The 17967-nt window shown below is 46.7% G+C and overlaps 1 protein-coding gene across 2 annotated transcripts in view; it reads right to left on the reverse strand.

Annotated features, from left to right (window-relative positions):
* LOC142466193 (NELL2-interacting cell ontogeny regulator 1-like) overlaps positions 1 to 17967 on the reverse strand; it is a 66075-nt gene that overhangs the window by 29975 nt on the left and 18133 nt on the right. Inside the window, exon 1 of one of the 2 annotated variants that reach the window (XM_075571057.1) lies at positions 2115 to 2217. The exons of the other annotated variant lie outside the window; for it this stretch is intronic. The gene's annotated coding sequence lies outside the window, so the exon portion shown is untranslated. Of the gene's footprint in view, positions 1 to 2114; positions 2218 to 17967 lie in introns of those variants that run through there. 2 annotated transcript variants of the gene reach the window in all.

A 17967-nucleotide genomic window follows, 5' to 3' on the forward strand; every position in this document is an offset into this window, starting at 1 on the left:
ACCTCGCATGAGCGCCAGCACGCTCGCTCCCTGCCTAGCCGCAGCCTAAGGCACACTAGCGCCAAGGACTGTGGTGTACAATAGCTACCCCTGGAACTTAAACGGAAGGTATTTTCCTGTCGGTTGCCACGTCGGACTCTCCACATCAAGCAGCTGATCCAGATGCAAGGTACGGATCGGGGGACCATGGAACGTACTTCAGACAGGCTGAGTGCTATAGTCAAATGCGCATAATTACTGTATTTTTTTTTGCACCTGTATTACTTACGTTTTTACACTGCCAATATAATACTTATATCTACTACACTATGAGTGGCTGTGCGCGCTCTTTCCCTTTTCTATAGATTTGTGTTGGCGCCAACGTCTTTGAGATGCAGCAAACCAGGAGTGGACTTTTTCTGCACGATCATTTGTATTTGTTTGCACATTCAGGGACATAATTTGAGGTCTTACCCTGTTCACTTTCACTTCTGTGCACATTTGGGATCACTCTTCATCAGCGACGCTGATATTTATTTTGTCTGTTTACAGTATCACGTTGAACTTTCTCATTCTGACGTAGTCACACTGTAGATTTGTTATCTAGTTTAGTGTCACGGTCACATCCAAATGAGCGCCACGTCATTGTTATATATATCTATATATATATATATATATCTATATATATATAGATATATATAGATATATATATATCTATATAGATATATATCTATATAGATACAAAACAAATGGGGCAGCCGGCACTCCCAATACCATAAACAGTTTGCAGTGCATGTCCTATATCAATAGTAAGAGAAAAGTAATCCACTCCAACAGGAGCAGACACAAGACAGCACTCAAAGGTAAGTAAGAACACTTGTATTCAAAAATAAACATAGCACAAACATGACCAATGTTTCGGCAGCACCCTGAGGAAGGTCCCACGAGGACCGAAACGTTGGTCATGTTTGTGCTATGTTTATTTTTGAATACAAGTTTTCTTACTTACCTTTGAGTGCTGTCCTGTGTCTTCTCCTGCTGGAGTGGATTACTTTTCTCTATCTATCTATCTATCTATCTATCTATCTATCTATCTATCTATCTATATATATATATATATATATATATATATATATATATGATCGCTGGAAGAGGAACTGGAGCAGTTAAAAGTTCTGTATGTCTCTATGAGAAGGATGGGATTAAAAGAAACATTTGTAGCAACCGTTTACTTTACCTAAACCTGGTACAATGAAATCAGGTTTCTCACAGATAACAAGTTGGATTCACTTTCTAAAAAAGGATCAAATAATTGTAGCACATCAGTAAAACAATTTGCCCAGCCATACAAGGCTTAGATCCTCTGCACAGCACACACAATAAATGCCCTCCAGTAACATGCAATGGAAATGATCTAATTGGTCTCTGACTAACTGGGATTTCAACAAAACACCATGGAGAAGAAGAGAAAAACGGACACTTCAAATGCATTGCACCCAATGCAGCAAAACCTCGAGACAGATCTCTGCAGTGTTGGATCAGAGCTGCGATTATCTCTGCTTAATTCTGGTTACTGCAGTAAATCCCTTATTAACCCCCTCAGCACTAAGGACCCGACCCGTACAGCTCAGTAAGAGTGACATGATAGCAGAGCCATCTGCTAATATATCAGCAGTAAAGCAGATGTTAAAATAACTCAATTAGTGTCGTGTTCGGTCTGTGGCTTTCATATCATAATAAGGGATCCACACGGATCTCTTCCCCGCAGAAGGCTGAGGAAAGGTTAACATTACACAGCTGAACGGCCTGATTGGCCATATGGGCCCAACTCATCAACAAAGCAAAGCACAACCTCGCTAATTGCATTATTTGAATATCTTCTGCACATTTGGAGTGGATGGGTGACCCCTTTAATGCAGAGGTCACACATCAGATTTTAAGTCTAGCAGTGGCGGCGCTTGACCATACGTCATAAATTGAATTAACACTTGGGAATCAAACAGCATGATGCAGAGTGTCAGAGAAAAAAAACCTTCTTCAGAAGTCTATTATACCAATGTGAGAGATATCATACAGATAAACATAAATAATACATATTCATAATAAAAGATATATCATGCAGTATGCCCCGGTACCTTTGCTCTGCTTTTCTTTCGTCTTCTCTTGATGGTAGAAATGGCTGCTTCAGGCTGCTACCCGAACAGCATTTGTGAGCAAGTACTTTCTATGCAGTGAATTAGGTGATGCTTGTTACCATGGTGATCGCTCATAGCAACGAATGGTACTTAGGAGAGATTTATGGGAAGGGGGGGGGGGGATGGGCCGTTGGTTTACATTCAGGAGAGAAACCAATGTGGAAAGCGTTCTCATTGTCAAATTAAGTGCAGCCCATTGAAATATGAAGCTACAGTGTAATATTTTATTGCTGCTGGATAAAAGAATACAGACACCATTGTCTCACACCACAAGAGTCAGAAGCACTGCTAAAAAGCTGGTCAGGTCACAGGGGCAGACTCATGAAGCGTCGGTAAATTATGTTAATGCCAGATCGGATGTGCTAGCTTGATGGAGCTGCCCCATAGAAAAAAGCAGCTCTCACTTGCAAATCAGGATGAATACTGTAAAGCTCTTGCAAGTTATAATATATTAGCTGAAAGTAGCCGGCGTTGCTCAGGCATTCTAAGAAACCAAAAAATACCGAGATTTCCAAATGGATAATGTAATTTTTTAGTTTCTCCCAATCCTTCCTTTCCCAACTCATCCCTCCCCTCCTCCTCCTCCTCTCACCCCTGCTAAACCCTTCTCTCTCCCCCCTCATCTCTCTCCTTCCCCTCATCTCCCATCACTTTCCTTTAATACCTTATGATGTCCCCAATTCTTTCCGCCTCTTTCCCTCTTCAGCATTCTTACTTTCTCCTCACGTTGCCAACTGACTTCCTCTCTTTCTTTGTCTGCTTTCTGTGTAAACTTTATAGCTATCTGACTCGCCTTATCTGCCACCAGGCTATGTGCATTATGAAGTCACCAGATACATAACCTAACAGGTACAATACCCAATGGCTGACTTTCTTGTCAGAGAAATTGTAATAACTCATAGAATTAAAAATAGAATGTATCCAATTGTATCCAAACATAGATAAAAAAAATCTGCTCCTTGATCTCAGGAACCAATGTAGCCCCCTTTCCCCGTGACTTTGGGAACTACGCATGCTGAGTACCTGTCTGGCGTACAGGAGGCCTGATCCTCTGCCACTGGGAGCCTGGGGTGATCGCGTTCTCTCTCTTGTGACAGCGCCTCCACCTGAGAGGGATCCTAGTGCAGCTGGATAACCCCTCACAGGAACCAATACCATCAGGGAATAAGTATACACACGCTGGTATAACAAACTTATATTTACTGACATACATAAACTTAACACACAATAACAGTATAGGCCCCAAAATGCAATACCCACACAGAATATATACACACTACCCAGGTAAAATCCCAAAAGTACTGAAAGTGCCCAGGGCACCTAACCACCCCGGTGTGTGTGGAGTAGCGCTACCCACTGTGTGTGACCGTTGGTGCACGTTGGGTACCTTCCTGGTCTTAGGCCAGACCAGGCTGACTTGGATGATGGATCCGCCGAACCGTAACGTGGTCCCATGACGCGGTCTACCGTATCCTCTCCGGTCCGTTGGCGTCTGTCTCTTGAGGGAGCTCCAGCTGGAGCGTGTCCCTTAATGTCACTTAAGGCTATACCTGGGATCTGGTCCCAGACCGCAGGCCATGCACACCGCATGGCATCTGTCATGAGAGGTGATTTGGCCCAGGATTAAAGGGGTTACACCCCATTTGGCCACCCCCTAGCCCTTTGTTCCCTTTTCCCGCCTTTTCAGGCTCCATTTTGCAGCCTTCCATAGGTCGCCATTGAGACTCCATGCATTCTAATGGCAGAAGTAGCGGTTTTGGACCTGTTTTCCAGCGACAACCAGCAGGTGGCGTCCGAGAGGAGGAGCAGCGGTTTCCCATTGTAAGTCAATGGGGCCATTGACTTCAATGGAGATTCCTCGACGCCGGCCTCGAGGAAAAGGTTGGCAGCCATCCAAACCGCAGACCGCAAAAGCGGATACAATGTCTTTGAAAAGAGTTTAATCACTTCGGTCAAGTTCAATGACAATTGGCGTGAGAATCTTAGGATCTAGGGCACCTGGGAATAAAATTCTGGTTGCCCCTAGCCCGTAGGAACCCCCACACACGACCCCCACTGGGTACAGGAATGAGAGACCCCCGTAAGGGGTCGAATGGAGAAGGAGGGTCGCGCCATTGACTTTAATGGCGGAGCGGAGGTCCCATTGAATCCAATGGCGGCGTGCGCCCATGCATTGTCTATGGCGGCGCCAGCCATTGATTCCAATGGGGAAAAGCCACGTGGCGTAAAAACGGCTAAGTGTGAAATGGTGAAAAATGTAAGTCCATATCTCCGGTTCTGGAATGATCAGAGGGATGGGATTTGGGTGGAATGTAGCCAAGGTTCCGGCTTTAATGCACGGCCATTCCCAGCCCTCTCCGGTCAACCAGACGGAGTATGGGCGAATGTAAAGATTTGTGGGTTTTCCCATAGATTTCAATGGCGGCTGTTTCCCCATTGAAAGTCTATGGCGGGGAACTCCATTGACTGCAACGGCGGAGTTGCTCCATTGAAACCCATGGCGGCGGAGCCCGTTGTTTTCAATGGGGAAAGAGTGAAAAGCAGAGATTCATTTTTAAAGGGACGAATCCTGTATTTTAAAAATGTTTTAAAGTGCATTTATGCATCTCCGGTTCTGGAGGTCACAGAGAGTTGAAATTTGGCCACTATGTAGAGTCACTGTAGGCATAAAAAACTGGCAATTTTCGACCCACTGAGCCCACTAGAACGGAACCTATTAATATGTGAAGATATTAAACTGTATATGGTATTTTGGATCTGCTCTGAAAATGCAGACCCCATCTGCTATGCTAATAGGTCAGGAAGGGCAGCCGGATGGTTTAGCATAAGCCCTCTGATCAAAGGTTAACCGCCCTGATTGTTTACACTAGGGCCAGGAGCAAAGAAGTTGAGTGGTTTGCAAGTGTCCTAGTTCACACCTGCAGGGGAAGAAGAATCTACTTCAAATAGATTTTGCTAGCCAGCTCGGCGCCTAGGGTTAAAGAGATGGGTTTGAGATGGTATAAAAATGAGGCTCAGCCTATGCTCTGTCTTTTGTGATTTTCAAGATTGCTGTATGAACTGCCAGTCCAGATTTGACAGTTTCATCATTCCATCTTAAGTAAGTGTCTATATTTTGTCTGTTATTTGTATATCTCGTGTGTTCACCCTTTTCAAGGAATAAATTATATTTTATCATATCTCAGCCGTGTTCAGTTCAACTCAGGTATTTTTGGTGTAAATTATATCTTGTCATAAGTTACCGTGACAATGTCCATCAACAGTGTGCTAACATTCTCTCACCTAAGTGCTGAGGGGAAGTGTCCCTATCTATGGGCTTTCCCTGCAGCAGCCACAAACTGAAGTGAGTCGGGGCCTAGCTGGGATCTATGGGGTATATCTGGCCTAGTTATGGGGCCACTGGCACCTTGAACACATTCTCACCCCTTGCTGTCCCTGCTCCGACTGGCGTGGTCCCTTCGTTCGCACCAAACTGCTCTGCTCCCTCTGTGTGGATCTAGCAGCCCTGATGGCTCTGTGCCCCAACATGGTAAGTGGCCACTGAGGCTGCTGGGACATGTAGTCCCTTGTGGAGCCTTGGTAATAGCCACAACTCTCCATCACTGCACATGCGCAACGCGTCTTCTGCGCATATGAGGATTCCTAGATGGCCGCCACCTGTGCCGCCTATCCGTGCAGAGCTCCGGCGACCCAATCGCCACTCTGCACCTAGCCGGGTCCGCCCGCAGCAGCTGGTGGAACCCGGATACCTCGACAGCCATCCACCGCCTGGCCTGGAGGAAGAGGGGACCCCGCCTACATCCTCCCCTTGGTGGAGACACCAACGTTCCCCCTTGGGAACAACCCATATACACAAGTTATATAATAAAAATGCATATATTATATACAACTTAACGGGTATACAACTTGAAACAATATTGAACACTTCAGTGAGCACGGTTATTATAGAGGCAAACCGGCTCCACGGCAGCTGTTGAGACTCATAATGAGGTGCCCCTAATGAATCATATGCCACTCTAGTGGGATGGCGTCACACTCGCTGACTCCTCTGAGTCTCTTCTGCAGTGTCTTCCTCTTGGGAGATGCTATCATGGGCTTGAGACCCTGACCTCTCATAAGGGGTGAACCAGTCTCTACAAAGTCATTGGAAGGGACAAAGCTTGGGCTTCTTGGGTCAAGGGGACGGCTTGTTGAAGTCACCGGGGAGGGTACGTGGGGCATTGGCCCATTACCCGATGTTTCCTCGGGTGGTACCCACCATTCTCCGTTGGAGTTGGTGGAGATTCCTTCCAAAGGATCTTGGGTTGGTTCTGCTACTGAAGCTGGAGTCTCAGCAGCCTGCTGCTGAAGCAGACTCTTCTGGCTTACTGGCCGCTGCTGTTGACTCTGGTTCGGGGTCACTGTCCCCCACTTGAGGAATGGGCAACAAGTGATTGCGGTGCCAGACCTTTACCCTGCCATCTGCGTCTCGGATTCTGTAGACAGGGAGGCCCGGCATCTGTGGCTCTACCTCCAAGGGAGCTTCGCAACAGCGGTCCGCCAGCTTATGTTTGACAGGGACTCCTAGATTTCGCATGAGAACACCGTCTCCAGAATGAAATTCCCGATGACGGACCTTGTGGTCATATCGTCACTTGTTGTCCTCATTCAGTTTGCCGGTGGATTTCTTCGCCAGCTGGTACACGCTGTGAAGGCTACCTTGGAGTCGTCTTACATATTTGTAGTGAGCCATGTTGGGTACCCCATCGGTAGATACACAGAGACAGATGTCCACAGGCAGTCGTGCCTCTCGCCTGAACATTATGAAGTAGAGTGTGAACCCCATGGATTCATGCCTGGTGCAGTTGCACGCATGCACTAGCGATACGACGTGCTTGCTCCATTTGGCTTTCTGGGAGCCCACTAGGGTGCCTAGCATGTCGAGCAGGGTTCGGTTGAACCTCTGCGGCAGAGCGTCTCCCTCTGGATGGTATGGAGTGGTTCGAGACTTCTTGATGTTGAGCAAGTTGAGATGCTTCTTGATCAGCTTGCTCTCAAAGTCTCTCCCTTGATCGGAGGGCATCCAATTAGTCAACACGTAGAAATACTTTCCCACAGCACCTTGGCTATTGTGAGAGCTTTCTGATCCTTGGTTGGGAAAGCATGGACGTATCGGGTGTAGTGATCGGTCACTACCAGGATGTTCCCGATGCCCTTCGAATCTGCCTCAATACAAAGAAAGTCGATGCAGACTAGGTCCATGGGACTGGAGCTCTTTAGGTGGCCCATTGTTTTCCTCTGTATACACCGCAGGCACTTTCTACAGTGGCGCTCTACTGACTCCCTCATTTTGGACCAGAAGAACCGGTGTCTTACTATGCTGATGGTCTTGTCTATGCCCAGATGCCCCTGCTCATAATGCAGTGATCGTAGAACCTGGTACTCCAAGCATCGGGCGGTACCAGTTGTCTATCGGGATGATCCTGTAGAGGAGACCACGCTCCATACAGAACTTGTCCCATTCCCTCATGATGACCACGACTGTGTCAGTAGGGGAAAGGCTTCAACCAAGGAGGGGTTGTTCTGCTGGATGGCCTGGCGTATAGCTCTAGCCACCGGATCCTGCATCTGGTACATCACTAATTCTTTCCAGGTGATGATGGTATCCTGGGGGATTGACATATCTTCTGGGTGGCAGTAGGCGGCAGGGTGTGCCTCAGACTGACACCCCAGAGAGTCAGCTACTCGTAGTTCTGAGAATGCCACCTTGTCCTCCACTATCGCGCCAGTCGAGCACATGCCCGAATCCCAGGTCCAGGGATTTCTTCCCACGGCCGTCGTCCAGCATTGCACTCAGTACAGGTCTTCTGGACAGAGCATCAGCTCTGATGTTTAAGGGCCTTGGCTTGTATTTGAGGGTGAATTGATAGTTTGATATTGCCGCCAGCCACCTGTGGCCGGTGGCGTCCAGTTTAGCGGAGATTAGGATATAAATGAATGGATTATTGTCGGTCCGTATCTCGAGCGAGACTCCGTACAAGTAGTCGTGGAGTTTGTCGACTATCACCCACTTGAGTGCGAGGAATTCCAGTTTGTGAACTGAGTTGTTTTGCTCACTTGGCGTTAAGCTTCAGCTCACATATGCCACTGGGCGGAGGCCAGGCGGGTACTTTTGGTGTAGTACAGCTCCCAGAGCACTGAAGCTGGCATCTACATGTAGGCTATACGGCTGCTCTGGGTCGGCGTAGGCCAAAACCTGTGCTTCCGTAAGACTTCTCTTGAGGCCGGTGAACGCCTTTTCACAGGCGGACATCCACTTTTCTCCGAAAGGTGTTCGTGGGGATGCGGCTTTCTACTTAGGTTCCTCTGGGTATTTTTTCAGGAGTTATTGAGGACCCTTGCTTTGCTGGAGTAGCCTGCTACGAAGTGGCGGTAGTATCCGCAGAACCCCAGGATGGACCACAGCACCATCACTTTGTCTGGTCTGGGCCAGTTCACTACAGCTTCGACATTAGCGTGGTCAGTAGACATTCCGTCTGCGGACACTATGTGACCCACGTAGGTGACTGACGGGCGGCAGAACTGGCATTTGTCCAGGGACAACTTCAGGCCTTCTTTACCCAGTCTATCTAGTACCTTCAGGAGGCGTTCCTCGTGCTCTTGCAGTGTCTTACCAAACACGATGATATCGTCCAGGTAGACTAGGCATTCCTGGGGATTCATATCTCCGATGGTCTTCTCCATCAACCTCTGGAATGTCATCGGGGAACCGCAAATGCCTTGGGGCATTCGGGTGAACTGATAGAACCCGAGAGGGTAGACAAACGCAGTCTTCTCCAGGTCTTCGGAGCTCATGGGTACCTGGTAGTACCCAGACCTCAGGTCCAGCACGCTGAACCACTGACTTCCAGCCAGAGCACTGAGGATATCTTCTATCCATGGCAGAGTATACTGATTGGTACTGTGCGGCTGTTTAGGGTGCGATAGTCTACGCATAGGAGGACGGACCATTCTCTTTGCGTAGTACCATGATGGGAGAGGCGTAAGGGCTACAGGAGTCCGTTACGATTCCCGACATCTCCATCTCCTTCAGGACTTCTCTCACATCCTCCACATCTCTGGGAGCGATGCGTCTGGGATGCTCCCGGAATGGCGTGGTAATTCAGCTGAATCGTGTGCTGGGCGCTCTTGCTGCAGCCCACATCCATCTTGCTGGTGGAGAACACCTCCCGGCGCTCCTCCAATTTGGCGCTCAGCTGTTCCTTCTATTCTGGAGGTAGAGTTGATTCATGCTACATCCAATTGACAAAACATATATGTAATAAGTATAAAGTTCAAATATTTCAATAATAATATTTACTTGGTTATTTAGTTAAACCCTTTGGCCAAAGCGTTGTAAGCCTGCATACCAAACATCAAGGTATAACCAAAAATGCAGGACCTAACAATAAACTGTGAACCCTTCCTTTTACCTCTGTATGAGGGGAAGCAACCACAGTGAGACTTGTCCATGCAGCAAAATGCTAGAACCTCCCAAGTTAAAAAGGTGGGGAGAGGTGAGCTCTGGGTGGAAGTGCCACTTACTGCTCAGCAACTGTTACCAGTCAGGAACTAAATTAACACACACATTACCAGCATTACACAGGAACTAAATTAACACACACATTACACAGACTGTTCGGCCTCCCAGAATCATTCATAAGAGCGCACTTTAAGAATCTCAACTGCCCAGACAGGCGGACTTGGCTAGGAGTATAATCTCCACTATTTAAATGCACATGTGTTTGGTGGGATAATGCTGCCCAATTCTGCAATATACAGTTCATCCAGATAGGTAGAGCGGGCACCCACACAGTAGCATAGGGCTTATGACATATAGGGTTAGGGACGTGGTGGTTAGGGACGGATTTACAGCAGGACCTTACGCACACCGGATGGGGGTAGGTATGTTAGGGGTTAGGGTATCAGTAGATCCGGATATAAGTAAAGGGTCCCCTGGCTTTGCAGGAGAGCCCAAAGGCAAGGAACCTAGAGTTTAAGGGGTAGGGAGGAAAGCACGAATGAGGGAGAAGGGGGGCTAGAATAATAGCAGCGGTGATTATTCAGGTTAAGACACGCAAAGAGCACACGCTGTAGGGTGATACCGGGATATGGGCATAAAAAGGGTAGATAAAGTTTCCAGCCTCCTCTGCCGAGAGGTGGAGGCTGGGGGTGGGGGGGGGGTACCGGGTCAAGGGGTCTCTGTCGCGGTTCAGTCAGAACAAATGGAATTGATCAGTTGCTATATGCCAGATTAAAGGTTAGCTTTTATCCACCCAGTGTCAATGGTTTCAAAGTTAAATATGTAAGTTATAAAGTTGGTTTAGGTTCAAGTTTCTAAAAAACACGTTGCCCCTTTTCCCGGGGCCAATTGCAGATTGCCCCCCCCCCCCCCTCTGTACTAGGGTCTGGCTACGTGTCTGTGGGTGGTGCATACCTATAGGTAACAGAAGGGCCTGAGTCTCCCGCAATGGTATGGGGGTGACAGGACCAGGTTTCTGGGGTGAATGCCTCCGTTCTTTACTCAGTGGTGCAACGCCTCCATCTCTGTTAAGCCCCAGGGATATGGGGTGGAACCCTTACAGAGAGTCCCCTTCTCCGGGACGAGAGATTCCAGTCTCAGACAGTCTTTATGTAAAATCAGCAGCAGCTCTTTATTCAGTGCAGGAATGGCAGCAGGATCACAAACAGTCAGGTACAGCTTGTCCCCCTCCTCCAGACTGCTCCCCCTCAGGATGGTATCTCTTCTCCCTGCCTCCACCCCAAGCCACGGGCGCTCAGGGTGGGGCTAGCTCTTCCCTCACCCCCTATGCAGAGTGAGAGGTATTGGTCCACCTATAGCTTACTAGGCCCTACTCCTCAGGAACCTAGCTAGCTCACATACTCTGACTGTCCAGTCAGACACTCCAACACCAACTTCTCAGGACTGAACCCAGGACTCAACTACTGTCACTGACAGGAACAGGCACACTCTAAATAGAGACAGCCCTCCCCTTCATGACATCAGCAGGTACCGCCCCTGTGTCTATGCCTTCCACACAGGGTCAGGTGACCTACGTCCACCACTCAGAGCAGGGCTTGATGTGGGGGAAACCCATGATAACTACTGGCAGCCTGTCTTTACCAGGGCTTATACCAGTAGGAGGAAAGACATATATCCCTATTTCTTACCAGGGCAACACATATTTCCTAGGCGGTGAAAAAAAAAAGAAGAAAAAATGCTATTATGAGTTGTTATGGCAGTAATATAAATGAATATGTTTAAGAAATCGGTAACGAAAGCACAAAGTGAATATGAATTTACGTCAGGTACAATATGGTTTTGTTTACATGGTTTAATAACAGGATTGTGTAAATGTGAGAACAGCTTATTATTACATTAACTACGTTTACAGTAGATTCACTCTATATGGGTTGTTATTTTAGCTTAAGAGATGTTTTATGTTATTATGACTCAACGGGCTGGGCAGGGAGTCATGACCTTTGCTTCCTGTATGAATCCTCAATTGGGTGATAAGGGACATTTCTCTGCCATCCACAAAAGTCCCAAGGGCTCCTGGACACACATTTTGCCCAGGACAATGGACCATTTACCTTGTTGGTCCAGTTGGCAATCCCCACCTAAGGGCAGATGGGCCAAAGGTCACGTTGACCTCATATGGCTCATTAAGTTATTTGACTCCCCTGGAGTCTTTTCTTTTGGTGTTTTTAGAAAGTGTTGTTCCCTCCTACTTCATCCCCCCCCCCCCCCCATCCCACTCCACCCCTCCACTTCGGTCCAAGGGGAAGTCACAGGGTCATCTCCCACCCACAGTGCTAAGCAATAACATTGGGCCCCCCAGAAGAAGGGGAGATCTGGAAGAAGCGACCCATGGTTGGATACCAAAATGTCGATAACTATGTTATCCCATAATGTGAAGGGCTTTAACAAAGAGGCGCCCAGCGATGACAGACTATAAAACAAAGAATGCAGATCTATTGTTGTTACAGGAGACTCATTTCAGTAAAAGTTGCGCCCCAAAATATCTAGATAAAAACTTCAGGCAGTTCTACTTCTCCTCAGCCCAGACTAAAAAAAGAGGTGTAGCAATTCTAATTAACAATAGACTCCCTCTAGTGGTTGAGCAGGTTAGGCAAGATAAGGAGGGCAGATTCCTGATCCTGGTAGGGACTATTAGGGACTATTAGGAATCAATTCTTGATAGTTGCAACGGTGTATGCCCCCGGTGAGACTGATCCATTGTTTTTCACTTCTTTTTTTGACATACTCAAAAGAGTCTGTAAAGGGCATACTATACTAGCAGGAGATTTTAATATGGTACTAGATCTGGATATGGACAGTTCATCTCATTCGTCCCAGAGACGGAGAGTAGAAACACGAGAACTTATCAAGGGGCTTAAAGAGGCGCAACTATCTGACATTTGGACAGAGTTACACCCATGAGAAAAGGGTTACACCATCTTATTTAATCCACATTCGAACTACAGCAGAATAGATTATTTTTTTGTATCAAACAGAATGGTCCCATCAGTTATTGCGACCCAGATTCATGACATTTCATGGTCTGACCATGCACAAATTGAGCTGAAGTGCGTGGATATACGCCTACACAGATCTGGAGCAAATTGGAAATTAAACGAATGCCTCCTAAAAATACCTTAGGTTTTGCAAAGCATAGAGAAGGAGATCAAAGTTTTTTCTAAACAAATGTGGGAAGCGTAAGCTCCCACATAACACTTTGGGAAGCACATTAAGCTACTCAGGGAGAAAACGGGAGTAAACCAAAAAATTACTGGAGCTACAGGCAAAATTAACAACTCTGTCAGGGGAACACAAGAGAAATAATAAAGTAGAAACGCTTAAAAAACTGAAGGATACAAAATTTGAGTTAAATTTGCTCCTAACCTTCCAGGTGGAAAATGCAATGAGTTGGTGAAAGAGGAAATTTTATGAAAAAGCAAACAAGCCAGATACCTTACTAGCATTTAAACTCAGAAGCAGACAGTCAAACTTTAATATTTAATCTATTAGCCGTAAATCGGGAGGGCTGACCTCCAATCCTAAAACGATAGTGGATGAATTTAAAAGTTATTATGAGGACCTCTACAATGGGGAGAATGTGATGCATAATGCTAATACAAAGCAGGCCCTAGAGGTTTTTCTGGCTGAGGCCGAGTTGCCGCGGTTGGGTGCAGGGGAGGAGGAATCACTAGCCAAAGAATTCACGATAGAAGAGCTAACTCAAGTCATCAAACAGCCCAAGCCATCTAAGGCCCCTGGCCCGGATGGTTTCTCATATCTATACTATAAAAAAATTGTAGATACGCTTGCCCCCTATTTACTTAAGATATATAATTCAGTTTTGAACGGGGCCTCGTTCTCGGAACAGATGCTTCAGGCTTCAATTTCCCGGATCCATATGCAACGGAGGGATCCGACTAGTTGTAAGAGCTATCGGCCTATCTCCCTGACAAATTCGGATATCAAGATTTATTAAAAAAAGTTGGCTAATAGAGTGAGCCGGATACTACCCAAGTTTTATCCCAGTAAGTGTAACGTACGTGCTCACCACAAACCTGGAGCGGACCGCGGGGCTGAGGTGGGGATAGATATACACCGACTTTAGACCACGAAGGGGATATAAGGCCCAGGATTTGGTACAATCTACTGATAGTCTCTGATTAACATGACTTTAAGTCAATCCAGACAAAAACGCCCTGTTGAGAGCACGGATGTGCCATACTTTGTCACTAATTTTAGTGACCAAGCAGGGGCAATTACGTCCATTATTAGGAAACATTGGGGCACTTTAGCCCTGGATCCCTTGATACATAAGATGGTATCTACAGGTCCACGGGTGGTATTCCGTAAAGCAGCCACTATATGAAATAAATTATCACCAAGTATGCTTTGTCCTTTAAAGCCAAATAGGAATCCACTTTCTCTGTTTCCTAAACTTTTAGGCTCATACAAATGTGGACGATGCAAAATTTGTCCGAATATGACTAAATCAACCCATTTTTCAGATAGAGACGGAACACGCAGGTTTAAAATTAAATCCTTTATCTCATGTCAAATAGATTTTGTTGTTTATCTTTTAATATGTAAATGCAACAAACAGTACGTAGGCCTTACAAGTAGAATTCTCAAGATATGCATTCTTGAGCATTTAAGGCTTATACGTAATAAAGACATGTTGCATCCTGTATCCTATCATTTTAGTACTTGTCCATTGGGTTCAGTTGGATCACTACAGTGTGTGGGGTTGGAACATATTTCTTTGCCCCGCAGAGATGGTGACCGCATTAAAATATTACATCAGCGTGAAGCACATTGGATCTTCACGCTGAAAACTCTGCAACCCAATGGTCTAAATACTGAATGGGACCTGCGTTGTTTCCTTTGACATTTTTGGATTTTGCTTTGCAATTCATTATGAATTTATTCATTGGTATTAGAGTTTAATATTTATTTTTATTATGTTTTATTATTGCCTCTATCTTGCTGTTCACTTCCCTTTGTCACCTATCCACTCTCACTCCCTTCCTCTCCCCTTTCCTTCCCTCCCTCCCCCCTCCTCCCTCTCCTCCCTTACCCTTCTTTTCCTTCTTCCTTCTGTCATTTAGGATTCATATACCCATTGATTATTTGTAATATTCTCTAATATGTTATTATTAACAATAGAGTTAAATGGACAAGGTTAGATTATCAGACATTGTCTTCAATAAGGGGTTAAATATTTATGTTGTCCTCAATCCTCTTTATTTCCAGATATTTTGCATACAGTGTTTTTATTATATCTCTGTTTGATTACCAGTACAGTGCATTATTGTTACGCCGGTGCTGCCCGCAGACCAGACCCGTCCCTTCTACTGAGGTGAGGAACGTATATGGGCACGCACCCGCAGCAAAAGGAGCGTGTCCGGAGTGTGGTGTTTTAGGCGTTGCCAGGCCAGGTGGTGTTAGCTAGCAAGACTTACCGGTACCGGTAAAGAAGTGCCGTCGTCGTTGCCGTTTAGCCAAGGTCAGGGATTGGAGAATTCCGGAAGGTCGTTGTCCAAGCAGGGGTCGAGAGCCAGAGATAGACGTCCGCCAAGCCAAGTCGTAACCTGAGAGAAATAAGAGAGAGAATGCCAGAGTAGTAATCCTAGTGGAAACTATGTTGAGCAATGAGTGAGTGGGAGGACAGGCAATATAAAGTGCGGCTGACCAATCGGAAGTGGAGGCAGGCCTGGAGGAGTGCGTGGAGCTATCTTGGATAGGTCCACTTGATTGGCAGGCAGGTGAGAACTCTTATTTTGGCAGGGGGTCCTGTTCGTCTGCTGGGGGCGTGGTTTCACTGCTAGAGCAGTGAATAAATTATCTTCACCCGGCGCGCGCTGTTCACGCGCGCGGCCGGGACACACGGCAGCCGCATGGGAGAGGGAAGAGCCAGCAGGCACGGGAGACCGCCGGAGACGGCGGGGAACCCCCAGAGCACCGGGAGGTAAGTGGTGCCAGCGAGGGGCACGCACCTCAGCAGCGGGAGGTAAAGAAGATGAGGGGGGGGCCGGGCCGCGGGCGCCGCGATCCCTGAATCCTCACAATTATCCTTTTGTTATTTAGAATAAGACAAGTGTTTGTGTGTACACAGTTTAAAGATAGCAACGATATATAATGGTATTAGGATAATTGTGCACTCCTTAGAAGTTTATATGGTTTTGGTACCTCAGAGGTTAATATTTAAACCCGTTTTTCGCTGGCTTTTTTAGCATAAATATGCAGGCTCAGACCACAGCTCCCCACTCCAAGACGAAGCGCTGATTCGAACGTGAAACGCGTTGAGGGGGAGACTGTGGTGTAGCCTGTTTTTCGTTTGTGAGCTGAATAAAGTTTTTTCGAATTAATCGGAAGTGCCCTGGATTCTGTCGCGGGTTGTGGCGCCGGATTCCCTTCTCTTCTATACTTAGACCACGAAGCCTGATCTGGGTTGCGAATTCCATGGTCAAACAAAGCTGGGTCAGGACAGGAGAAGGCAGGATAATCCGTGGACAAGCCGGGGTCAGGATAGGAGAAGGCTGGGTAAATGAGATCCATGCTGGGATTCAGCAACAGGACGCTTGAGCGAAAGGTGCTCCAATGTAGAAATGAACAGGAACGGGGGATCCAGTGCTACAGCAAAAAACAGCACCCCTAGCCGGGTACAGCTGAGAGTGGTGGAGCCACTGGAAGCAGGAGATTGCAGCAGGTAACAGGAACAGCGATGCAGGCCTCTGCAAGGAGAATATACAGCAGGTAACAGGAACACCGATGCAGGCCTCTGCAGGAGGGATAGGGGATCCAGTGCACCAGCACAAACAGCACCCCCTAGCCGGGTACAGCTGAGAGCAGTGGGAGCCACTGGAAGCAGGAGATTGCAGCAGGTAACAGGAACAACGATGCAGGCCTCTGCAGGACTGGAAGCAGAGAACAGGTACTGCTGACAGGACAAGAAACACTGAGGCTTCAGTGTAACCGCGGGCCGCGCGGCGGAGTCTGCCAGTAACTGAGAACAATGACAAGAAGGCCAGGCAGGCCAAACACAGGCTGTGGCAAACACAGTTACTAGAGAAAGTCTATGTTCAGCAACTTCCTGGTGGGCGGGGCAGGAGTTAAATCGAACAGGCAGCCAATGAGACAGAGCTGTATAGGAGGCAGCAAGAAGCAGGCTGCAGTTTAATTGCAGAAGCAGGTGATTCTTGATTGCAGGTTCAAAGGGGAGTTTCCTAGAAGCTGCAGGTTCTGTAAGGACAAGGTTTCAGCAAAACCCAGGAGTGGATTCCTTACAGTAAGGCAGGCGGCAGGTAATACTAGACGTATAGTTGATTTGATCGAATTGGCACATCCAAAAAAGATCCCAATCATAGTTCTGAGCCTGGACGCTGAAAAAGCGATTGATAGAATTAATTAGCCTTATCTGAATGCCACCCTTGGGGTGTTTGGGTTCAGGGGCAGGGCCTTACACGCCATCACTGCATTGTACACCAATCCAGTGGCCAGGGTAACTCATCAGGGATTCCCTTCTGATCCATACAAAATCAATAGTGGTAACAGACAGGGTTGCCCTCTGTCTCCACTACTATTTGCCATGTGTATGGAACCTCTGGCCACCCACATACATAGAAGCCCAGACATTATGGGACTAAAAATAAAAACCCTAACTCATAAAGTAGCTCTCTATGTAGATTATGTCTTCTTGACCGTGTCGAGGCCCCTTACCTCCTTACCCAATCTTTTCCAACTCTTAGGTTCCTTTAACAAAATCTCAGGCTTTAAGATAAATAATAATAAATAAGAGGCACTAAACATTAGTCTCCCAAAGGAACAGGAGAAGTTATTAGAAATTAATTTCAATTTTAAGTGGCAACCCCACTCCATAAAATACCTGGGAGTGAAACTCACCAGTAACTACAAGTTATTAAATAAGGCAAATTACCCCAAACTAATCAGGACTCCCAAACTAATCAGGACTCTGAAAGAGGAAAGAGGACATAAGAACTTGGTCCTCAAATAACATCTCTTGGATACATTGTATCATAATGAATCTTCTCTCTCATATGCTCCATGTGTTTCAGACCCCGCCGATACCAATTAGAGTAAAAGATATTCTCGGTCTTCAGTCCTTAATCGACAAATTTATTTGGAATTTCAAAAAGTCAAAAGGAAGATATTAAATAGACCGACATCGGTGGGGGGCTTAGCAGTACCTTGCTTGTTGTCATACTATAAAGCGGCTCAATTAAGTCTGTTATCTCA

This window comes from Ascaphus truei, chromosome 1 (assembly GCF_040206685.1).
Source record: "Ascaphus truei isolate aAscTru1 chromosome 1, aAscTru1.hap1, whole genome shotgun sequence".
NCBI lineage: Eukaryota > Metazoa > Chordata > Amphibia > Anura > Ascaphidae > Ascaphus > Ascaphus truei.